At 38.0% G+C, this 25925-nt stretch overlaps 1 pseudogene across 1 annotated transcript in view; it reads right to left on the bottom strand.

Moving 5' to 3' along the window:
• The window catches only part of LOC309809333 (small ribosomal subunit protein uS9-like), a 50713-nt pseudogene extending 34526 nt beyond the window's left edge, over positions 1 to 16187 (bottom strand). Inside the window, exon 1 of the transcript in view lies at positions 16125 to 16187. The product of the transcript in view is annotated as a small ribosomal subunit protein uS9-like (transcript). The remainder of the gene's footprint in view (positions 1 to 16124) is intronic.
• Positions 16188 to 25925: the final 9738 nt, after the last annotated feature.

Below are 25925 nucleotides of genomic sequence, written 5' to 3'. Positions count from 1 at the left end.
GGGCAGGGGGAAGTTCCACCTGGCATTGAATTCCAGAGGAAGGTATATTTTATGGTTTCTTTTACGGAACAAGAACGTCTTTTCTCTCATCTTCCCTAACTCAAACCACTCCCATAAACTTACTGGCAACCTTTGGTTTTAGTGGCCTGACATCAAAGATAATAAAGACAGATGAGAACTAAAGGACAGCCAACTGTAAAGCAAACTTTTCAATATGAGCTGTTGAACAAACAAACATGGATAAAGCAGAAAAACCCATAAAATAAAGCTCTTTGGGAAAAAAATTATATATACATATATATACACACACACGCATACATATATACACACATATACCTCCTATAGATACATGATACTAGCTCTGAAAGAATAATAATATATACTTTTTTATTTTAACATTAAAAGACAACGATATATGATATTATAACAGAGAAAACTATAGGCAGCCCACAATGACATTTCCGAATTGTAACAATGATATCCTTTGACTACCTGAGCTTCCAAAGTTCAGAAATTTGGATTTTTCCAACAATTAAGTGGAAAGTGTTACCAAGTCATGAAAATAGGAGTTTTTAAACAAGAATCACTTCTCAGAAGGAATGACTAATAATATCGAGTATTTTTAGAGAATTATGGTTTTTCCTCTACAGTGGGTAGACATGTGGCTTAAACAAAGCCATGGAGGGAATTCTGCAAAGTGTTTTGCTATTGGAGAATATCTGGCCCCTGTATGTTTGTATGATAGAATTTACTTAGCAGTGCTCTTGAGAATCACAACGGACCCTCCAGCCTGATCTGGGGTCTTAGAAGAAGTCAGGGCAGGCCAGGGCCAGCAGTGTGATGCCAGGAATGGAGGCAGTGGGATGTGGGTTGAGGAGGGTCACATTGCAGGCCAGATAGGAGTTTAACCTTGAGGCTGGAAGTCAGTGGACATGGATCCTAATTTCATTGCATGCTTTTAAATAGCAGTAGACCTTCTGAAAATTTAACTAACCTTGACAAACTTCCTCTCTCTCATCCTTCGAAGTGGATAATGAGACAGCAGATTTCTTGTATGAGAATTAAATGAGATAATATATGTAAAACACTCAAGGCAGTATACAGGCTATTTGAAGACCTTTATCAGGAATAGCCACTATTATCATGACACTTGCATTTTAAATTTGGAAACACTTTGTATAATATCCCCTATTTATAAGCCCTAAAATGCCCAGGGATACCTTAAAAGGAAAATATTGGAGAGAACAGCTTCATAATGAATTGAATATATCAAGATTCACTTTAAGTACAGCAGAGTGGGTGGGAGCTTGGGCTAATTCTGAAGAGCGCCGGGTTCAAGGTCCAGTTATGAAAAATAGCCATGTGAACTTCCATGACTTTGAACTTCCCTAAGGTTTTTTTCCTTCATCTGTGAAATGGGGATGCTAATAATAATCCCTTACTTATGGGATGGTTGGGTGGAATAAATGTCTGTAAAGTACTTGACATTGTGATTAGTATATAGCAAGTCCTCAATAAATATTAGTGGTTAATAAAATTCATAAAATAATTGCATATATTAAAGAACTAAAAAAGTGTTTACTGATTTTTAAATAACATTTTACATTTTTGGTAGTAGTCCTATACCAAAGATATAAAGCAACAAAATGAAAACATACAACAGTCAGGTGTTGTCACAGGTGTGATACCTATCACAACACCTTACTGTCGCATGTTTCACAAGGAGAGGACCTGTCGAGGAAGAGAGGTGAGACAAGATGTCTACTTTGGAGGAGTCTTAGACTGGAGGATTTAAACGTAGAACCAGAAGCACAGTCTTACCTCCAGAACTTCTAGACCCTGAGGAATAACTCTAACTCTTACTGCCTCAAGGAGGTCCTGGGTATTTACTCACAACATGACTCTCTTTCCTTGAGTACATTTTTTTCTCGTCATCCCTGTGAACTAGATGTAGTTGTCTATGAAAATAAATCTCCGTTCAAGATAAATAAGGCCAATTTTTTTCTTGTAAAACCTGCATCGTCATTAATGTTTCAGCATTCAAGCAAAATTAGTCACATTTTATTGCTTTCTTTAAATGATAAACGAGGTGATTATTTTACTTTTTGTGGAAATTCTTTTAAATGAGTTCATTTAGCTTAATGTAATCTATTTTAAAAAAGCTTTATGAGGGGAAATCAATTAAAAATAAATGAAATCATCTCTTCATAAAAAAAGAAAACAATTCCACTGTATTACCTGAAGCCAGCAGAAAATAAAGGTAGAAAGAAAAATGACATAGTCCTATATGTCTCTGACAAATATGGAGAGCAATTTTTAGATGAAAAACTTCTTCCTAATTTATTTTTATTCTATTCACATATCCTCACAATTATTATGCCATATTTGTGCCTAGTTGGAATCATTCATTCATATAGCCAGTCATTCATTTATTAAATATTTTTGAGCATCAACTAGTGATTAATAGAGCTAGTTCTTGCTCATATGGAGTTTGTTGTCTGGTGGGTATAATAAAATACAAACAAACCAAAAATACACATTTTTTTTCGATATGGGAATCAGGATGAGAGCCATGATGAAGTACAGAGTTCCACAAATGCATTTAGCAGTAAACCTAATTTGGACAGTGGGATTAGGCAGGGCTTTTCTGAGAAACTAACATCTAAGCTGGGAAACAAGTGTGAGCAGGAGGTAGCTGAAGGCAGAGGCAACTGTAAGCATGTAGTCTCTGATGTGGGAAGATGGGAAGGTCAGCTTTCCAGGCAACAAGATACAGCATGTGAGTATCAGGAAAAACTACTGGATGAAGCTAACAAAGCAGAGAGGATTCAGAAACAATGGTGGCTTGGATGCTGGTGGTAGATCTGGAAAGAAGTTGATGGATCAAGAAATATTTGAGAGACAGAATCCACAAAACTGGGTGATTGAGACTCTGGGGCAAGATGGTGAGAGAATGATGTCAAGGATAACTAAGAAAATGACAAAGTCCTAGTGAACAGTTGGATAGAGGATGATGCTCTTTGCTGACAGAGGGTGTCTAGAAGAGCAGATGTATAGTGGGAAAGGTGAGGGGTGTGGCAGTGATGGTGGAACTGAGTTAACTATTAAGTAAAAATATAAAGAAAATACACAACAAAGATTTTTTTTAAAGCAACAAAATGTAAGATGCAATAGTTAAATGGAAGAGTTAGGAAAAGAGCATGACAAAGCATTACTTACTGAAAGCACCAATGACTTTAGAGGGAGATGGGGTCTGTTAATATCATAAAGTAGTGGAAGTTTTCTAAAGGGAAAACACTTGCTTAAGAGCAAGCACAAAGCTTCAGAGTTATTTTTAGAAATGCTGGGCAACAATGCTCCCCATAGACCAAAACAAATGAAACTAGTAGTACTAAGAATGCCCACTGAATGTCAGTTACCAAGGAAGCTATTTTTGCATATTATCTAACACAATCCCCATGATAGCCTCAAGAGGTAAATCTATTTTGCAGGTGTGGAAATGGAAGCTCAGAAAGGACCCATCGCGCAGATAGTAAGTAGCAAATCCAAGTGGTTCTGACTCCAACGTCCGTGCTCTTTCTCCTTTATTACTTTGCCTCCTTTTGCAGCAGGCCTCCTAAGAGATTTTCAGAGGCTCCTATGCCTCAGTCTTCAGTAATGCATGGTGATTCTTGGCTGATACTTATGCTTGCCTAGTAAACGGTTCCTCATCCTTCTCCAATAGCACACTTATTTCTAGTTGGGTAAATTCCCCTCTAACGTGAGATGGAATGGTTCAAGTGCTTTGTGCTCCTTATGATAAGGAAGTAGGAGGGCTGGTGGCTCAGAATAAACCAATATAAAGCTTTCCTCCTGGAACTGAAATTAGGAGCAGAGTGAGGCAAAGTCTGAAAACAGTGGGAGCTGGACCATCATCAGGCAGGCTGTTAAGCAGTTCCTGCTGCCTTGGTCCCTGTGTTTCCAAGCATGTTCCTTGGGCGGCCCCATGATCCTGTTAAGCAGCCCACTTTTTTTTCCAAGAATTTCCCTTTTGACTTACATTAGGTAGATCCAGTTTCTGCTATTTTCAGCCCCAAAGTGTCCACTGCAACAGTAAGTCCATTCCATGTAGAAGATCAAAGAGCTGTGTAGAAGGAGCTATCCCAGCCCTGTGGCTCTGGCCACAGTGTGTTCTGTTCTGGGGTGAAAAGGGAGAAGCAAAGAGGAATCATGTTCATTAACTCATATGGGGTGCAGGAGAAAGAGTGTTTAATAAAGTTCCACGGGAGTGGTTCCAGGCAGCGGCTAGCCTCTCTCCAACCCACCGAATAAAGAGAAGTTTTCATAGTGAAAGTTGGATTTGAGCAGAGTTTGGAATTAAGTGGTAGAAGGGAATCAGTAGATGATTGGTAGGAAGTTGCTTTTTAAGCACAGAGTTGTATGAAATTTCTATGTCAGAGATGTACTTTTACTAGGTACAAAGGCAGTCACTCAAATGAACCCATGTCTAATGATTGCTAACCTGCCCTGGATTCAAACCAAATGCTTCATAGCAAAATATTTTATATGTTTGCATTTACCATAAGCCATTGGCTTTTTGAAAAATATTTTCCCCTTAAAAAAGGTATGGTTCTTCAAATAACTTCATACTCTTCTATAATGAATTAAATCAACCTCAATCCATGAGACAAGGTATTTTTCTGAGTTAATATCCAGTCTTATTGGGAAGACCATTCTATAATTCCTAGTTTTTGAAATAAGGAACCACTTCAGATTATGTTTAAAAAATAAAACAAAAGCTCTAATCATGCTCCATTTAGCTATGCCTAGGGGCTAAAAATTCCTTCTGCTGCTGGTGGGTTGATACTGGTTGGCCATTTGGGGAATTGGGACAAAAAGTAGTAACCTCTGTAAAAAGAATACTTCAGAGTGCAAAGAGGGAGGGCAATTAATGGAAAAATTAATTATCTATTATTAATTATGATTTCATAATTGCACATGATTTGTGTATGGCATGGGTGTATGATTACATTGCAAGAATGTGCTACATTTGGAATCTTGTATTCATCGTAAATGGAGAATTTATTTCTACACAAATCTACTAGAAGCTAACTTTTGATCAATGTTTTGAATCACTTCTATGTATAAAACATTCTTCCAGTCCCACTTGAGGGGATACCAAGGTCCCAGGTCAGTAAGAAATGAATCTTGCTCTCCAGAATCATATAGTCCAGTTACATACATAACCAGTGGTGGGAAGGAATGGTATATGGTAAATGAAATTTATATAAAATAGGGAGAAAGTCGTTACTTCTAGAGTTGGCGATCAAAGAAAGCTTTATGGGGAAGTTGGCATCTGAGCTGTTCCCTCCAGCTCCTTACACAGTCCCTGTGCCTCCTATGAGGAAAAAAGTCAACTGTTATGGAATGAATGACCCTTAGAGAAATATCTGGGGAAGAAGGATGGGTGAGCCCAAGAGGACAAAAAGAGAACATGTGGGACTTTTGCATGTTTGGAACCAACACCCTCCAAGGAAAGGGATGTAAGGCTGTACCTTGGGCACATTCTCTCTGCCTTTGCAGAAGGAGGTACAATGACTACCCGTGAGGCTGACAGTGTGGGAGAAGCTGACACCCAACATGGCTGCCCCAAATGCCTGAGGTTCCTGCTGAGAAATGGGCTCACACTGTTTCTGAGTTGAAAAGTAGGCACTTCCTTTTCTCCTTTCTACTCATCTTTCAGGTTGAAATCGTCTATTTGTGACTTCTTTTCCTTTCAAGAGTGTTGTTAAAAGGTAGACATCGACCTACTTTCATTTTACAAAAGTATTTCAGAAAGTGGGAAATGCAACGTTCTCAACCTATGTTAGGGATGCTCTATTCAGAAGAGCCTGAAAAGTACACACACAAAATAGAAGCAAAAAGAAACATGACATTTGCACTTTTGCCTGGTTCTTGGGCACAATGCTGTGGGCATCTGTGACAAGAGCAGAATTTTCACATGGCTTCTATGGGTATCCCTTAAAATGCTGGGAACTGCCACCATCTCTGAGGACCTAATATTAGCCAACTCTGATGACTCACCTCCAGACCCTAATATAGTACCATCACTTAAGGAGACCAGCTGCCAATACATAGCAGAAGATAAGGAACTATACTGAGCCCTTTCCATCAAGCCGAGGAGAGTAATGTGCCCTCCTTGGAGGAGAGTCAGACCTTTGCACACACCAACCTCTAAGGAAACTCCAGATCTATTTCATAACAGCTAACTGTATTCTATGCAGCCAGGACTTATATAGGTCTGGCCTTGTCTTTACCTTTGGAGGGTCCACAACCAATTGGTCTCAGAGAGGGTGGAATGATCTACTGAACTAAGTTTTGTGACAACCGGATATTCTTGTTTGTGGAATGATTTGTTTGGAGCCACCATATCAGTGGTTCATCTGTGCCAAATACAAGGATCTAGAAACCAAGAGATGGAGTAAATAGGGAGACCAATGCAAAGTCCATCAGGAGAATGAACAGAAAATGGAATCATGGGTCAGGCTAGGCTGACTGATTCCTGAACAGTGATACCAGATTTTGTGAAAGAAAAAATAGAAGACAGAAGTACATACAGAAAACTTGAGACATACTTATACTAAAATTTTTTAATGGTTTATTTGAATTTCAAATTTAATGGGGCATCCTACATTTTATCTGTCAACCTTATCTGTGAGACAAGGGCTACAGTGGAGGAGAGAGTGATTTTATAGAAAGCAAGCTGATGCCAAGCAACTCAGACAAGAAAAAGTCTCATTTGTGGAAAAAAGTCTTCTTCATCAAATATGAGTGGCTGAGGCAGACCTGACTCCAAGAAATTTGTCCCCTGAAGACTACATTCAGAATCCCTACTATAACCTCTTGGTTAGTAATTTTGGCCCATTTTCCACTTCTTCCCCCCCCCACCCCACTCCATTCTCCACAATGCTTGGGTCCTCATCGCAGATAGAGTCTGTTTGTTTTCTCCTGCGGGATCCTGTTGGATTGAAGGAACTCGCAGGGCATCCTTTCCTGTCTCTTCCCACCACAGATATTATTATTTCCTGTTTTCCTAAACTCAACATTAGCTGGATCCTGTCCTCCAGGGAAGGGATCAAAAAGTAAGTCATAGTCAAAACACTCTGGGGAGGGAGAAAAGGAGACTGGAAGGGCTGCAATGATCTCATACAAACCCAGCCCAGAGATGGAGGGTGGGAGGGAGAGAAGAAGGGACACTTTCTTCCTCCCCACTGTGGCTGCCTCAAATTCAGTGAGCATCTACTCTGTCAGGAATGGTGTTTGGAAGGAAGATAAAGCTTTGACACGATATCAAGGTTTCTATGTTACCCAAATGGAGTAACAATGACTTTATAGTCAATCAGTGCCGAGAAATTTTACCCTCACCTTAAAAGGGAAGAGATAAAGAGGAACAGTGGCAAGACAAGCTAAGTGTTGAAGGATGTACAGGGCTAGAATTTACTCATTCAAGAAATATTAGTTGAAGACATACTGCAGGGCTATTTTCATTATTTAGGCAGTATAAGCCCACTGTCCTATACCTAGAGAACATTCAAGAGCTAAGAAAATATCTGAGACCAGAAAAAATATATATTCATTGGCTCTAAGATGTAGAAGAAAACTAAAAAAATAATATTCAATGTCTTATCAAATATCTAAAAATATAATTTATGTCAGCTATGCAATTCAATTTGTGTCATTACATGAAAAATTTAAATCAAAAGAGCCAACTCAATAATGTCTTCTGTTAAACTCCCCAAATGGTAAAAGTTAAAATCTTTTCCATTTTTTTCCAGTAGAAATATATTTAATATGGAATGCAACTGTGGTAAGACAAAGGGTATTTTTTGAAGTTATAGTCCTTTGTATATTTTGTATTGATGCCCCAAGTTTTCAGTTACATCTCCTCTTTAATTTTCTTAAATATGGGAATTAAGTCATATTTTCCCTTTTGTATATTCATTATATATGGAGTCTATGCCATCTGTACTCCCTTGTTGTGGTTATTAAGTTATTCACTGATAGATAATTTCCATTTTAGATTCTCGATTTAAAAACATATTTCATAAGCATTTAGAGTTACCATAACTACAGTTAGTTCTGAAGGGTCTTTGAAAAATTGTCTGGTACAATCTCTACATTTTACAGATGAGAAAATTGAGCCCCAAATGATTGAGCTGACATAGGTCACACACTGCATAAGTGGCAGATACGGGACTCCAAATTGGGTTTTCTGGTTCCACTTCCAGAGTTCATTTCACCCCAGCACACTAACTTTGAAACATTTCCCAGACACTTGTCCCTCTTTTGCAAAATACAAAATCTGATGTTACATGCAAACTGGTGTTGGTTCATCCTATTAAGATATAATAGCAATATTACTCTTATCCTTAATTTTTCTGCCCATGCACACAAGTAGCTGTCCCAACTAACCTGAATGACAATTATCCATGATAGGGTGAAGATAATCACAGTGTTTATCTGCAAATCCTTCTCATTTTCATTCTAAGTTTAGAGTCATGCCAAATGAATTTGGACATAAATGTATTTATTACTTCAGTTTGAAATTATTTGAAATTATAAAAGCAGATATTGAAATAAAAGTCCTTTTGGGGGTGACTTATCCTTTGCTTCTGAATTTTCTTACACAGAAATCTATTTGTCTAAGAATTTTTATAGAGCCTATAACCAGAGTAATTAAGAACCCTAAAAGGAGGGCAAGATTAGCACAATAATAGCTTTCTTCTCTCTATAAGACTATTTTAATGTAGATAAAATGAGAGCATATTAGAACCAGAATTATACAGCAGAATTTTTTTAGTCTGAGTTTCAGGTAGGCCTGTTTCCACTTAGAGTATTTAAAAACTTAAAATAGTAGATATAAATATCTTATTGAAAATACATCCTACATCTTTTTTAGTCTGACACTGGGATTGTTTCTTTCCAGGTTTAAATTTAAGCTACTTTGATTTCTTTTTGTGCTTTGTTAACTGTTTTAGTTACCTTAAAAAATATGTTTGTGTTCTTTTTTATATTAATTAATCAGAAAGATCACATTCTTATTCATAGAAAATATGTATTTTAAGACATTAAACTTTTAAAAAAATCTTTCAAAATCATGATTTAGTCTTGTTGTGTTTAATATACAAGGATAAATACAAAACTTTAATTTAGAAAAGTCTCTATTTCTGATCTTAGTGACATTTCAAAGTAGTTTAAGAACATTATTAGAATAGGCCTTTGGTATAATATTTGACAGATGGTTGTGACTACGGGGAAGCTACCTTTGGAACTCTTCCACTAATGACTGTCATAAAAGAAATGTCATCCCCTTATTCTTCATTTTGACTCCATTCCTTAAAATTTACCTCTCATTTGTATTAGATTGTTAAATTTCCTCAGTTAGTCCTTCTCTTAGGCCTCATTACCCCAATCTGTGTTTTCAATATTTAGAAAGTTCAGGAAATTCTTTTTTAGGGTTGCAGGCAAGCCTTTAGGGGAACAAACATGTGCATGCAAAAAAGATTTTTTTTTTCTTAATGAAATCAGCAGATCCTTATGATGCAAAGATGTTTGGAGAATTAGGAAGCACCTTGGGAATCAATAAAATGATTTGTGTCTGACTAGTATGTTGGGGAGGAATGACAACCAGCTTTGCTGTCCGAACATCTTTCAATTAGTGATGGATGTTCAGTCTAACAGAGAGACCAAGTTCATACACTTCTGCCTCTTCAGAAGATGAATAAATAATGATCTTTAATGCCACCTAGGCCCGATCTCAGGGTAGTTTTCAATCTCTTCTTCCTTCTCATCCATTTTGCTCCCCCTTGTCCTATGCTGCTTTGTCAAAATATGTAAATTTACAGTGTGGCCTGTTGGAGCAAATGCATTTTCTCTTTGCTATATTCTCTTTCTAAAGCCTGAATCCTCCCAAACCTTATAAATGGAGATGGGGAGTATCTTGGTGTGAGGCAGTTTCCAAGTAGGGGTTTCCAAACTCTGCTTTGCTGAGGCCTAAAGTTTTCTCAGCATCCCCCCAGGGGTCACAAGGTATATAATGAAGGTAAGCAGGTGGGACTCTGTGTGTGTATATGTGTGTGTGTGTGTGTGTGTGTGTGTGTGTGTGTGTTTGGGGAAATCTTTAAACACTGCTCCATTCAAGGGATTATCAGTATTACCAATTAGAGTTCCTTATATTAATTTGTTTAAACAATGAATCCATTTTTAAAATTAAAATAGTAATATAATGTTTGGAAGCCAGTGGTCTAAGGGGATACAATCATTCATCAAAACACTTTGAGAACCATGTTAAGTTTTAGCTCTAACCTTAATTAGATCTCAGACCTAGAGTAAGTCACTTGATGCTCTTAATCTTCAGTACACTCACCTACAAAGTAAGGAGGCTAGAGAAATTATCTCTAAGTTCCTTCTTGGTCCAGCACTAAATAATTATATGAGAAGTTCAGTATTTTGTCCTTCCAATAACTCATTTTGTCAGGCTGCTATTTTTTTTTTAATTTTTGAATTTTATTTCATTTTTTTTTATACAGCAGGTCCTTATTAGTCATCTATTTTATACACATCAGTGTATACATGTCAATCCCAATCTCCCAATTCATCACACCACCACCCCCGCTGCTTTCCCCCCTTGGTGTCCATATTTTGATCTCTACATCTGTGCAGGCTGCGATTATTTAAAGTTATAATCTTTACGAAGGTGCTTCTCAAACCTAGGACCAAGTGTCCTAATTTGTAGAATTGTTGTCTAGATTTAATGAGTTCAAAAGTCCTTCTCAGATCCTAAATTCTAAGATTTTACTGTCTTTTTATATGCTATTACAAGTCTACAGGGATACAAATGATAAAAGTAAAGTATTTGCAGTCTGTGCCTTTCCTCTGCATAATACTATAATAGGAGAATTTTATCTTAACTCTCTCATGCTCTTTTGATTCTCTATTCTTCTAGAAAGTTCTTGCATTTGTAACTAAAAAAGATGTGGTGACAGGACTCTCAGGAGGCTGTTAGGTAAAGCACAAAAGGAGGTTTTTCTAGAAACAGGTCATTGGAGCAAGATGCACGGGGATAGCTGTGGTGTGTGGGAACAGTGGACCAGAAAGGAAAAATAAAGATATTTTTAAGACATTTCTGGGATCTATGTAGAAATGTCTTGAGATATTTTGAAAGGATTTCTTTGCAAGGGTTAATATTCTTTTTACTGAGGTACACCTTCAGGATTAAACTACAGGATTCATAGCTTCATATGTGCTCTAGAAGGCAATATTGTCTAGTGAAACAAAGATTAGGCCAGAGTCTAAACTGTAAAATTATTAAAAACAATTGGGGGCAGTCATAGAGAATGGACTTGAGGACATGGGGAAGAGGAAGGGGCAGCTGGGGCTAAGTGAGAGAGTGGCATGGACATATATACACTACAAAATGTAAAATAGATAGCTAGTGGGAAGCAGCTGCATAGCACAGGGAGATCAGCTCGGTGCTTTGTGACCACCTAGAGGGGTGGGATGTGGAGGGTGGGAGGGAGATGCAAGAGGGAGGGGATATGGGGATATATGTATACATATAGCTGACTCACTTTGTTATACAGCAGAAACTAACACACCATTGTAAAGCAATTATACTCCAATAAAGATGTTAAAAAATAAAAAATTGGAGCTTTCCAAAACTCATGACAGTAGTCCTTCTGCTATTCTGTGAACTGCTCCTTTCTACCTCCCCACCCACAGAGAAGGCTATGTCAGATTTAGATTCTGAGTTCATAAGGAACTGAACCATTACTCTCACAGTCTCTGCCCCACCCCCCGTCTCTCCCCTCTCTAGCTCTCTCCCTCTCCCTCTCCTTCTCCATAATCTGTCTCTGCTACTCTCTTTATATCTAATTCACTCTTCTGTATTTGCCAAACAGCTTTCTCTGGGTTCATTTGGATACAATTATCTCATAGCTCCAGTGTTTATATGCCCTTAGTTCCAGACATCAGCAAAGATTAACCAATTTCTTTCAGTTCCAATTCCAAATCTGTAGCAGAGAGAATTTGGTCAGCCCTGCTTTATCCAGGTGTCCACACCTGGTGTCAGCCTTGGCCAGGTGGTAAGTGTATGAAAGAGCCTCCTTGACCACGAAGCTCCAAACAAACACAGGGGACTGTTAGTAGTCTTCAATCCTGCAAAAGTCTCTTATTTCTAAAGTTCTAGGATCCTGTGATCTTGCCACACACAGGTTGAGAATGCCCTGTTCTTCCACCGTCCTCCAATTTGCCACATCATTAAGAATGACACATAGCCCATTACCCCACAAGCAAACAAATGAATGTGCTGTAATGGGAAGAATCTGGACACTGAATCATGCATTCTCTCGCTGCTATAGCCCAACTCCACTAACACAGGTTACAGGACCTTATAATGTAGGCTTCTGTTTCTAAAAGTAGGAATTCTCTAGTGGCCATGAGATTCATCATTGCTCATCTTTCCCCTCTGGTGTCCTGAGTGTTTTCTGCCTGTCTCCAGGTGTTTTGTCAGTAACGATGTCAAAAAAAAAGCATAGACAGTCTCTGAGCAAGCTATGAAAGCCAACTAATAATCCTGCCCAAAGAGAGCTGACTAACAGGTCTCACTGTCACAGAGGTAATGAAGGCATCTTGTCTAGAAAAAATGAGGTGTCACCTTACTTGCACAAGCAGCTTTCAACAGGTCTTGCCCTATTTAGTCAGTGACTGATATGGACTGAATTGTGTCTGCCCAGAACCCCTATGTTGAAGCCCTAACCCCCAATGTGACTGTATTCTGAGACAGGACCTTTAGGGAGGTAATTAAAGTTAAATGAAGTCACAAGAGTGGGGCCTTAATCCGATAGGACTGGTATCCTTATCTGATAAGACAAAGAAGAAACACAGAGATGTCTCTCTTTCCACTGTGCACTATGTGAAGACACAGGGAGAGGGTAGCTGTACACAAATCAAGGAGATAACTCTCACCAGAAACTACCCCTGATGGCAGCTTGATCTGGAACTTCCAGCTTCCAGAACTGTGAGAAAATACATTTCTGTTGTTTAAGCCACCCTGTCTGTGGAATTCTCTGATGCCAGCCCAAGCAGAGTAACACAGTGACGCTGTTGACAAATGCTTGCAAACAAGAGAACGGATATTTACTTTTGGCCCCTGCTACCGCCAGTGGGGACAATCAGTTTCTCTCCCTAGGTCGATTGCTCTGGTTGCATTACATCTGATTTCCACTTAATTGATCTGATCAACTCTGCCCTGATCTGAACTGGTCACCAAGACAAGCGAAAGCCCCGAATCGACCCTGCCACTGTCTGCTGTTTTTCAGTTGTCTAGACATAGTCATAAATAGCTGGATGACTGCCCACTATAAATTTTTAATGAGAGATTTTGAAATTAGAAAAGGAGGGAAGCAATTGCAATTTATGGCCTGGAGTGACTCAGTAAGCAGGGATCCACCTGAAAAGCCAACACAGGACATCCATCAGGTCCCCTACATCATCTGCATGCTTGGTTATGCGAGCCCAGAGCATCAATCCTATTTTTACTTCCCCTGTCACCCTGGACTCTTCCCAGAAAAATCCCATGATACTTCCTCCTGATTTTTAGCTTAGGGAATGAGAATTTTTAAATCAAATGAAAATGATTTGGGAATTTTCTGGCTAAGTAGTTTCTAAAGCAATTTGGATCAATGAACAATCTTTGAAAATATGAAGTAGAGATCGACCTTCTCCCCAGAGAATATCTATGTATTGCAAAGAATTTTGGGAAGTGCACAGGCATCTGGAAGCCTGTTCATGCACATGCGCATGGCAGGTTAGTACCCCTACAACGTAACCTGTGTCGCAGCTCTCTTTTCTGCTGTGGATCTGGGTTTTCTGAGCTGTTTCTCTATAAATTTGGGTATTCAGAAAACAATATACCTGCACTATATTCTGTTAAAATGTACTTACTGAATTAGCCTATACAACTGTGCAGTCAAAGAAAGATAAAACATATTTCAATCTACATGCAGAACGTGTGTGTGCATGATTGTTTGTATGTGTGTCATTTTCTTTTTCTTACAAAACTGTAGTAGAAGACATTGTTCTTGATATTACCTGATGTGTCTTTTACATAATGATCCTGGTGATTAAACATTTTTTTCCCCTGGTTTCTCCCCACTGAGCTTCCTCTTAGAGGCAATAAAAATTATACAACTCAACATGTTTACCTTTTTTCTTGGCTCCCGGAAATCTTATAACTAAATCTTACTGCCAACAGCAAATTTATTTTGAGTTCCTAGAAACTGTCCTTTAACTTTAAAAGTTTATTTAATTATTATTAACTAATTTAACCCACAAAACATCTTTCTTTTTGGAATAGGCAGGTCATAAATGATAAAACAGAAAAAGTTAAGCCAGCAGACAATTACTCTAGGCAGCAAGATAAATGACAGTTTTTAGAAGAAGAAAAGTTACTATTACTTCTAATATTGAGTCAGAAAAGTGAATGATGCTCTTCTCTTGGTACATGGATGGTCTGAGATGTTTCACTGTCAATGGGATATCCTTTTATTCTTCCAGCTAACATGTCCTTGGAATTCAAATCGATGCCAAAGAGTCTGCTAGATGGGCATTGATTTATACATCAAGAAAGATAAAGTTCTGCCTTTAAGAGCTGGGCCATTCATAACTTGGGAGATAGCCAAATAAATAGACAAATAAAGCAATGCAAAACTGCTATGTTGGGGTACACACAGGAGCAACATTTTTATGTGATTCTTTTTTCAGTAGCTGAGCAGATATGCAACCCCTCTATTCAAACCTCAATAGCACAATCAGTCCTTCATTTTGTTACAAAGTCAGTCTTCCTAAAACCTTGCTTTCCCACTTAGCTTCTTTGATCAAGAGGTAGAGGTTCAACTTTGCATTTGATAAGAAGAAATATAAATGACCAATAAAAATATTAAAAAGGTTAATGCCTTTCAAATAACAGTTAGATACTTTTTCTTTGGCTACCTATTTTACGAAATGAATATGATTAAACATTGATTAAAGTGTGTGGGGGGGAAAGCACTACCATCTACTGTCAACAGAAGGCAAATTGTCCATAGATTTCCAAAGCCTCAACCATGTAAATAACTTTTGAGTCGACATCTTTCTATAAATTTACTGGAAAGAAATAATTCGTTATATATGAGATATATGTCAACAGTGTTATTTATAAAGGTAAAAAAATCTCACCAACTCTAACACATAAAATACAATAGCTATTGAAAAAGGTGCTGTAGAAGCATATTCTTTATCATGCAAAAACTTTCATGAAATTACTGGGTGAAAACAAAGCAGGTTATAAAAAAAGAACATCTAGTACATATCGTGTATGGATATAAGGTAGGTAGATATATTGGTTGATATACAGCTAGATAGAAATACATAAAGGTATACTGATACAAAAGTCTACAGGTTATATATTGAAACATTGTCTCTAAAACAGTGTTCCTCACATGTTTTCTGTGGCCCATTAGTTTAACAATCCAGCCTATATTTTGTTAAAGTGTAGATTACAGGGTCCCAACCCCATCCTCTGAATCAGAATATTGGGAGTGAGGACAAGGATTATATTTTAACAACCCACTCAGGGGATTATTATACTGTAGAAAAGTGTAATCTGTGATTTAAAAGAAAAAATATTAAGGCCAATTTCCAGTAAAAATTGCTTCTGATACAGGAGTCAACCCAAAGGACTTCCCAATGACCAAAGTGGAACAATTAGAGAAACAATATAAATAAGGAGATCATTGGATTCTAACCCACTGAATAGAGGATGAATATCCATAAGTTCATATCATTAAAGTTAAAGAACAAAATGAATTCCTCCTTACAAAACAATTCCAAATGATGAATGTAGAGAGAAAGAGAAAAATAGAAAATCACCATTAGGCAAATACTATAGTAATTATTGCAGATAAGACCAACTAATGGAGTTAAAATTGATAGATAAAAGTTTGGGGGGGAAGGATGTTTGTATTGTCTCAAAGTAGGTCCCATAAAATATTTATGAATTATGAAGGGAAAGATTATAACTTTGGAAAGAAACCAGCAGATCCTACCTTACCCGAGGAATCAAGGTTAACATCATCAAGAATAAGAAAATTCAGCATCATGAACCCCATGATATGATGCACTAAGAAGGACACAACATCATTTTTGCCAAAAAAACCTATAACCTCGTTATAACACGAGAACACATCAGACAGACCCAAATTTAGGAACAAAGTAAGTGACCAGTACTCTTCTAATGTGTTGAAATCATGAAAGAAAGGACTGAGGAATATTAGACAATGGAGGAGTCTAAGGAAAAGTAAAGAAATTTGGGGCCCTGGAAACAGTCCTAGAAAAGAAAAAGTACATTAGTGGAAAAACTATGGAAATCCAAATAAGATGAAGTTTAGTTAGTAGTACTGACAAACATTAAGTTCCTGGTGTTAATTATTGTATGATGGTTATGTAGGATGTTCACATTAGTGGAAGTTGGATGAGGGAAGCTGGATGAATGCCATACTATTCTTTGCAGCTTTTCTATAATTCTAAAATGCATTCAAACAAAAAGTAACAAAAATGGCTAAGCAGGCCTTTGATTCAGCACCTTTCAATTCTCACTAACATATTTATAAATCACAAAGGCCAACATAAAACCACCAAAAACTCTAGGAGTGCCATATTCTCAAAGGGATTCCCTCTAAATCAGGCTGATGATGCTAAATGGAGAAACTCAGCTGGTACCTAACAAACGTTTACACACTAAAAGACAGTGAATAAACCAGTAGGACTAAAAAAAAGGAGGAAGACCCATTATCATTTTCCCCACTGTCGGCACCTGGCTCAGAAACTCAAGGTCTGTTTGAATGAGAAAACCGGACAGCCATATCTCCATGAGGGTGTAGCTTTCTGAGGCAGCAGGAACCATTTACTTGGGTGGACGCCTCTTTGGTCCTCCACTGTCTGCCTGAAACACAAGGAGGCTTTGGCATGAAGAAGGCTCCAGAGCCATGGCTGAACCTGTGATGGTGGTGTCCCCAGCTCACCAGACTTTTAGGGCAAAGCCCTCAGGCTGGAAATGAAGCATCTTCTAATGCAGGCAGCCAAACCTGTATAGACAACTTCAGCAGCCAACATCACTGAAGGAGCCTGAAGCAGGAGAGGAAAAACTTGGCAAAGATACCAGCTCATCTGTGACCATACGTGAGACATCTTGGAGGATTTTCAGAAGTTACTAATGATACTGAAAGGCAAATGTTGGTGACAACCACAGGAATATAGTTTATGTCTGTGCTCCTGGCATATAGGAAAGACTCAGTAAGTATTAACTATTATTTTTATTGTTATCCCATTTGCACCCACTGGCTAGAGAAATCTGATCAAGCACTGCTTAAAGTCGGTCTAAGTTAATAAGAACCGTTTTCCAGGTTCTGTGTGAGCTGAAGGCAGTTGAGGGGCAAACATGAATAGGGGTCCACATCAGGGTGTTGGTTCCAGATTTGCATTAACTTGGACCAGCATCTGCTCTTCTCTGAGCTTCTTACCTCTTCCATAAATAACCCCCAAGATTCTTTTCAGTCATAGAGTTCTTTAACCCTGCATTCTTTAAATTCTTTCATTTCTCTAATTCCTGAACAAGATTGCACATGTTGTTGACCCTCTGCTAAATATCAGCAGAAGATAGACTGAACTCATTAGAAATACAGATTCTCAAAGCTCACTCCAGAGCTGCTGAATCAGAACCTCCAGGTGATTCTGATGCTGGATAAAATGGTTTGAGAACCACAGAGCTCTTGACTCTCCTCTTCTTTTTCAGGGAAGAAAACTGATGTCCTAAAAAAGAGATGTGATGTGCTCCAGGTCTAGAAAACATGCCCCTATTGGGGAAAGACCTGAATCCAGATATACTTATTACCCTAAATAGTAACAATAATAGTAATAGCTAATATTGAATAAGCCCTTCTTTTATGTCAGACACTGTGCTGAAGATTGAACACAAATACCACATTTACTCCTCACAAGAACTTTATTAGGTAAATATTATTTGATTTTTTTCTATTTAGATCTGTAAACCAAGGTTTATATACAGAGGTTAAGGAACTCTCCAGAAACCAGCTACAGAACTGACAGTGTGGAACCCAGACTGAGCTCAGTTAGGGAGAGTCTAGAGCCTCCATGTTGACCTTTTTTATAACAATGGCTATAAATAATGTCTTTTGTTTTTTAATACAATGGTGATTCTTACACTGGCTACATACACTCCAAGAGAAAAACAAAATGAGAGGACAAGAATGAGCTCTCTTTGAGTATTAATTTTTCTTAAAGTTAATTTAAGGACATTTATTTCCTTTAATAAAATATGAATATTTCCTTGAATATTAATTTTTTCTTAAGAATGTTAAAGAAAATTTTTTTCTATAAAACAAGCATTATGCTTAACAAGTAAAACTTACATAGCATTTTAAGATAAAACACAAAACTTTAAATCACATCTAACTTGTGGGTAACTGTTTCAGCTCATCTAATAGCCAAATAGCGTTAAGTAGCCAATCTTCTCTACATATGGAAATTCTACTTGGAAAACGTTTGAGAATGAAGCACCATATCACTAAGACCATGTTATTTCTATAATCAAGCAAGGACACTTAATGAAGCATAGAATACATTTAGTAGGTTTCTGCCCTTGCATATTTTAATTGTTAGCAGAAAACACTGCAATGCTTGGCATACAGAGCAGGAGTTGGATAAATATCTGTTGCCTCTTTCATCAAAAGCTCTCACTTGTTAGTTCACCTATTATCTTACACTCTGTCCCTGGATACTCAAAGTATTATCTGCAGACCAGCAGCAACATGAGGTCAATTATGATACATACAGAAAATCTCAGACCTCACTCTCTTTCTACTGAATCAAATTCTGCTTTTTATCAAAGCTTAGATGATTGATGTGCACAGTAAAATTTGAGAAGGATTACTCATCTCTCCTACCTACTCCCAAAGTTAACAGTGTGGCTACAACCTTGGTTCTTAAAGTGTGTCCTCTGGACCACCAGGAGTAGCATCACCTAACACCACCTAAACCTAATAAATCAGAAACTCTGGAAGTAGGGCCAGAAATCATGCTTTAACAAACTCTCTAGATGATTTTTAACTTTTGCTTTATGTTGAATATAAACAACATTTTCCCAGAGCCCTCTCTCTAGAAGGAGAGAGGACTCTGGGAAAATGGTAGAGTAAGTAGTAATCACCAGGAATCTATCTTCTCACCTAGACAACAATTGCACTGGCAGAATCTATCTGATATAACTGTTTTGGAACTCTGGAATCTATTGAAGCCTGACAATGTCCAGGGGAAGACTTGGAGGGTATGTCGAGGCTTATTTTGGTCAATTTCACCTCTTAGCACTGTAGCAGCTACCTATCCCCCACCTCAGCCACATGGCAGGCAGTTGTTCATGGTTCCTGGAGCAGCTTACACACAGCTTACAGGAGCCAGGATGGGCAAAAAAGGACCTTATCTTCCAAATATCAAGAATCTGTGCTCTGATTGCTGATTGCTGCTTTTGATCACAAAGATGCGGATGAAGAGACAGGTGGCCGATTTTGTTGCATTTCCCCTCATTGTTGCAAACCCCTCTCTCACGGGCTGAAGTGACTTCTACGGGATTTAAAAGGCCAGTGCCTTTTATCCTCCCTTCATTTTTCTCTTTTCCCCTTTTGGGAATCAAACATTAAAAATTAGGACATTTAAAAACAATTGCACAAATGAGGAAACTTAGAAAGTGACTGTCCTTGTCCAGGAAAAGACTCAGAAAATACCTGAGAAGACCTTAAGTTTACCCCTCAGGATGATCCTCAGCACAGAGACAGCCTACAACAATAAAAAAAAAAAAAAAAAAAAAAAAAAAAAAAAAAAAACAGAAAACCTTGGGGAAGGGAGATACTCTGACTTCCAGAGTTACCATATTATTAGACTCTATTGTTCACTTTTGAACAAAAATCACAAAGCATACAAAGAAAGAGGAGAGTATGGCCCATTCAAAGGAGAAAAATAAGACATTAGGAATTGTTCCTGTAAAAGATCTGATGTCACATAAACTAGACAAAGACTTTAAAACAACTGTCTTATAAATGCTCAAAGAACTAAAGGAAGATGTGAAGAAAGTAAAGAAAATGATGTATAAATAAAATAGACATAGCAATAAAAAATAAAAAACCTAAAAAAATTGGAGCTGAAAATGTAAATAACTGAAATTAAAAATTCACTAGAGGGATTCAGCTGCAGATTTGAGCAGGCAGAAAGAATCAGCAAACTTGAAGATAAGACAATGAAAATTACTGAATCTGAGGAACAGAAGAAGAAGGAGAAGAAGAAATATTAAAAAAGCCTAAGTGACCTGTGAGACATTATCAAGTGGATCAACGCACACATTTTGGGAGTCCCAGAAAAGGAAGATAAAAAGGGGAGGAGAGAATACCTGTCGAAATAATGGCTGAAAACTTCCCAAATTTGATGAAACACATGAATATAAATAACCAAGAAGCTCAACAAACTTGGGAATAAGATGAACTCAAAGATACCCACACTGAGACATATTATAATCAAAATCTCAAAAGGCAAAGACAAAGAGAGAATCTTGAAAGCAGCAAGAGAGAAGCAAGTTGTCACATGCAAGTGTTCCTCAATAAGATTATTAGTAGATTTCTGATCAGAGACTTTGGAGTCCAGAAGAGAATGTGTTTATATAGTCAAAGTGCTAAAAGGAAAAAAAACAAAAAACTGAAGAATCCTACATATGACAAAACTGTGTTTCAAAAACAAGGGTGAGGGCTTCCCTGGTGGCACAGTTGTTGAGAGTCCACCTGCCAATGCAGGGGACACGGGTTCGTGCCCTGGTCCGGGAGGATCCCACATGCCGCGGAGCGGCTGGGCCCGTGAGCCATGGCTGCTGAGCCTGAGCATTCGGAGCCTGTGCTCCACAACGGGAGAGGCCACAACAGTGAGAGGCCCGCATATTGCAAAAACAAGGGTGAAATTGAGACGTTCCCAGATAAACAAAAGCTAAGGAAGTTTGTGACAACTAGACCTACCTATAAGAAATGTTCCAGGGAGGCAAGAAGGGTAAAATAAAAAGGAACTCGAAGCCATATGGAGATTGAAGATCTCAATAAAGGTAAATTATGGCAATTATAAAATCTAGTATTATTGTAACAATGGTTTATAATTGCACTTTATTTTCTACACGATTCAAGAGACTAGTACACTTAAAGAAAAAAAAATACAATTACTAGTCTAAAAGCTAATATTATTGTAACTTTGGTTTGTAACTTCAAATTTTGTTTTCTATATAATTTAAAAGGCCAATGCATTTAAAAGAATTAACTTACATTTGGGGACACATAATGTATATAAGTGTAATTTCGTGATATCACCAATGGAAAGGGATGGGGATAGAGCTATAAAGCAGCAGAACTTTTGTATATTATTGAAGTTAAGCTGGTATAGATTCAAATTACAGTGTTATAACTTTAGGATGTTAAATGTAACCTCCATGGTAACCAAAAAGAAATAGCTGTAGAATAAACACAAAAGGAAATGAGAAAGAAATTTAAACATTTCACAACCAAAAAAGCAATGAAACATGAAAGGAGATAGTAATGCAGGAAATGAGAGACAAAAAAAGCTATAAGGCATATAGAAAACAAATAACAAAGTGACAGAATTCAGTCCTTCCTTATCAGTAATTATTGTAAATGTAAGTGGATTAAATTATCCAGTCAAAAGATAGAGATTGACAGAATGGATAAAACACATCATCCAACTATATGCTGCCTACAAGAGGCTCACTTTAGATCCAAAAACACAAATAGACTGACAGTGAAAGGATAGAAAAAGATATTCTATGCAGATATTTCCTTTTTAAGTTATGTGTATTTTCCTACAATTAAAACCATTGAAAAAAATAATTCTAGAGACATTTCTAAAATCCTAATGCTTAGGACTTGCTTCATCCCAATTAAAATATAATCCCTAGACCAGTGGTCCTCAGCTCTGGATGCACATTAATGTCACCTGGGAAGCTTTTGAAACATACCAATGTCTGAGCCCCACCTCCCCAAAATTACCATTCAATTATCAGGGGCAAAGCCTGGATTTGGTGTTATTTTTTTTTTTAAATCTCCCCAGTACTACTTTGTTAGTATCCGTAGGTGTACCACTTCCAAAATCTTAATTAACCGATTCTACTCTTTATTTTCTCCTATATTTTCAGCTCGCTCCTCCTAATACTCACGACACCAGGTTCACTAGAATCTGAGATCCATTGATACCTATCATCACAGTGGTACCTCCACAATATCACACACACACACACACACACACACACACACACACACGCACACCACACTCCTCCTCACATTCTTCCCTGTCTAGCTGAGATTTCATAGACCATTATTATAAATGCTCCCTTACATTCATAATCTATTCCCTTGCCCTTCTCTTCTTTCTTCTTCTGTGCCTAGAAAAGCTCCAACCCTGATTCAACCCAATTCCTTTCAGATTCTACAACTGTACTCAAATAACTGGATTCCACTGGAGGAAAACACTAGCCATGTTGACTAGTGATTGACCTCACTTTGCATTTATGATAGCAGATCTCCAGTGGACCCTTAGCACTGGCAGGCAACCCTACAGTTGATTTACTCTCCCATCTCCCATAGGGCCAAGTAACATGTTTTCCTCACCCCTCAAATCTCAAACACCCCTTCACTCTTAGTTGATGACTTGGCTTCTCATTTCACTGAAAAATAGAAGCATTCAAAAGGGAACGTTTTTCCCTCCTCACCACCAACATTTCACATGGCCTGCCTCTGTACCCTTATGCTCTGCCTTTCTTCCTGTTATGCTGCATGAATGGTCTGGGTTCCAGTCTAAGATGAATATTTCCACTTGTTATCTGGATCTCTTCCTATCCTCTCACTCCAAACCTTGCTCTTACAATTTTTTCCTTTCTCTACAGTATTGTCAATTTTCCTCTTCTTTTGATCATTACAATTGATACACAAATATGCTGTAATATTTTTGCTAAAAATCTCTCTTTTGAACCCACATCTCTCTACACTCCTGAATCATTTCTCATCTGTGCTATAAGACAAAACTTGAAAGTGTTGTCTATATTAGCTTTCTCCATTGTCCCATCACCCATTCTCTCTCAAAATCACTCGTATGAAGCTCCATCCCAACACCCTCACTATTCTCCTCCTTCTACTGAGACTCTGTCAAGGTAACCAATGACCCTTATGTCGGCAAATTCAATGGTCAATTTTCAGTCTGTATCTTTCTTGACTTCTGAACAGCATCTAGCAAACTGACCATTCTCTCCCTTGAAACACTTTCTTCTCTTGGCTTCTGGGAAAACAAAATTCTCTTTTTTTATTTTTACTTTTCTTCTCATATCCTTTTCTGGATTCTTCTATCTTCTAACTTTTAAATTTTGGAGGGCCCCAAGGTTTTGTTTTCCTCATGTATCTTCTCTAGATACACTTATTCCATCAGTATTTCATCTAATGCTATGACGTTAAATACCATTTACAAGATTGATGACTCCCACATTTGTTTCTATAACCTCAGTATCTTTCCTATATTCCAGACTGCATCTCTAGCCACCTTTCTGTGTTGCCCCATGGCTATTTAAGAGGCAGCTCAAACCTAGAGTATTCAAAGCCAAACGCTTAACATTTCCCCATAAATATGTTCATTCCTAATACTTTCCAACTTACTCTATGCCCAAACCACTAGCTCAGATACTCAGATACAATTCATGGAGACATCACTGACATTTCTCTTTCTCTTGTCCAGATCTAATCCATGAGCAAACACTGCTCATTCTAGTTTCAAAATATATTTCAAAGCTCTTACCAGACAGTCTTATCTTCAAGCCCTGGTCTCGTTCAAAACAACCCCACTACCCCATTAGTGCTTCATCCTGAGAAGTACAGATGTGGGCTTGGCATCAGTCCTGACTTTGCCACTTCTGGGTGTTTTACCTAAGGCAAGTCACATCATATCTGGAGCTCAATTTCCAGAAGTTGAATGTGTATATGTATGTTTGTATGCATATGTGTATATATCTATGTGTGTACGAAAGATAGATTGGTCCCAAATATAACATCTCACCACCTTTACCATTTTCCATCCCATTCAGTTCACCACCATCTTTTGCCTGGGTACTTGAAAAATGCTTCCAAATTTGTCTCCCTGCTTCCTCTCTTGTCCATCCCCACCCCCATATTCTGTTCACTAGCAGTCTGAGTGATCCTTTTCAAACGTAAGTCACATTATGCCAATCCCCTGTTCAAACTCCTCTAGTCACTTCCCATCACAGTTTGAATAACATCCAAAGACCTCAAGATGGTCTACACAGCACTTCATGATCTTGGCCTCACCTACCTTTCCCACTCACTCTTCTCCAGCTACCCTGGCTTCACTGATGTTCTGCTAACTCATCAGGCATGGCCATGCCTCAGGGCTTTGCAATGGCTCTTTCTTCTGTCTGAATACTATTCTCCCATAGATCTGCATTGCTCAGTGCCTCCCTTTATTTGAGGTTTCCTCTCAAATGTTACCTCTTCATAGAAGCCTTCTCCATCCACCAGTGGTAGGCTGGAGCCAGCTTGTATGAGCTTGCAAGGGGCAACTGTGAGCTTTTCTTCCCATCTTTGAATTCAGTAATGGCATGGTGGTAGCCCAAATTGACCAGAGCAGGAGTGTTTACACCATGGAATCAGAAAGGCTATAAATTAGATCCCCCATCTTTTTTTTCCCAGGACATAAAATCCTATCTAAAATAGCACATCTCTTACCTTATTACTTGGTTTTATTTTTCTTCATGACACCTGTCACTATCTAATACTATATTAAAATGTATGTAAATATTCATTGTTTATTTCTCCCATTAGAATGTAAGTTTCATGGAGGCAGGGACTTTGTCAATTTTGTCCATCATTTTATCTCCAGAGTCTAGAACAATGCATGACACAGTAAATACTCAATAAGTATTTATTGATTAAACAAATGAATGAACAGAGGTGAACAAAATCCCTGTACTTAAAAGGTTGATATTTGCAAGTTGCTTTCAGCTATATTATCAACTCGTTTCTTCATTTCTTTCCTTTTCCTTTCAACCTTTCTAGTTTCCTCAGGTTTCCCACTCCCAGGATGGCATTCATTTTCTTGTCTTCCAAAGTTTCAAACTTCTTTAAATGTCAAATATTGCTGAGAATTCTCAAGGCCAGCCCCCTTATCTCTTTAACCAAAAGCTTGGGATCTTTGTAACCTCTACTATGATCATGCCACTTGGTTTGCTGGCCTATCTCTTTGACACCTGAACTCCAGAATTGAATCCAATCACATAATTCTTTCAATTTATAATGTGATACAACTCAGAATCATTCCTTCCTTCCTTTGTGGCATAATTCTTTCAATTTCTATTCTGATATAATTCTTAACCACAAGTTTATGTCTCATGAAACCAAGAAAATGGACCTGTGAAGAGATAGAAGCAAGGAGGGCTAGAGCTGATGAAAAATACACTGTGGAATTGAAAAGATGAGCCTGCCCAATTATGGGGTTCTATGATTAAACCAATTTTGTTCCCCTTAGTTTTCAACGTATGCCTCCCATTGTCAACTTTCTGTACCATTTCTCCACCTTGGAAAAGTCCTTCTGCAGTAGAAACTCCATGTTTTAAAAGCCATTGACCTAAAACTCATGCTGTTGAGTGGTTTCTTTTAATGGACTTGATGCACACAGGGAACGACATTCATGTTACTGGGGTTGATCCCTTTGTTTCACTACAGGAGCTTGTAAACAAT

The sequence above is a fragment of the Mesoplodon mirus genome, assembly GCF_964341445.2.
Source record: "Mesoplodon mirus genome assembly, chromosome: 8".
NCBI lineage: Eukaryota > Metazoa > Chordata > Mammalia > Artiodactyla > Ziphiidae > Mesoplodon > Mesoplodon mirus.
This window is presented reverse-complemented; position numbering and strand designations above follow the sequence as displayed.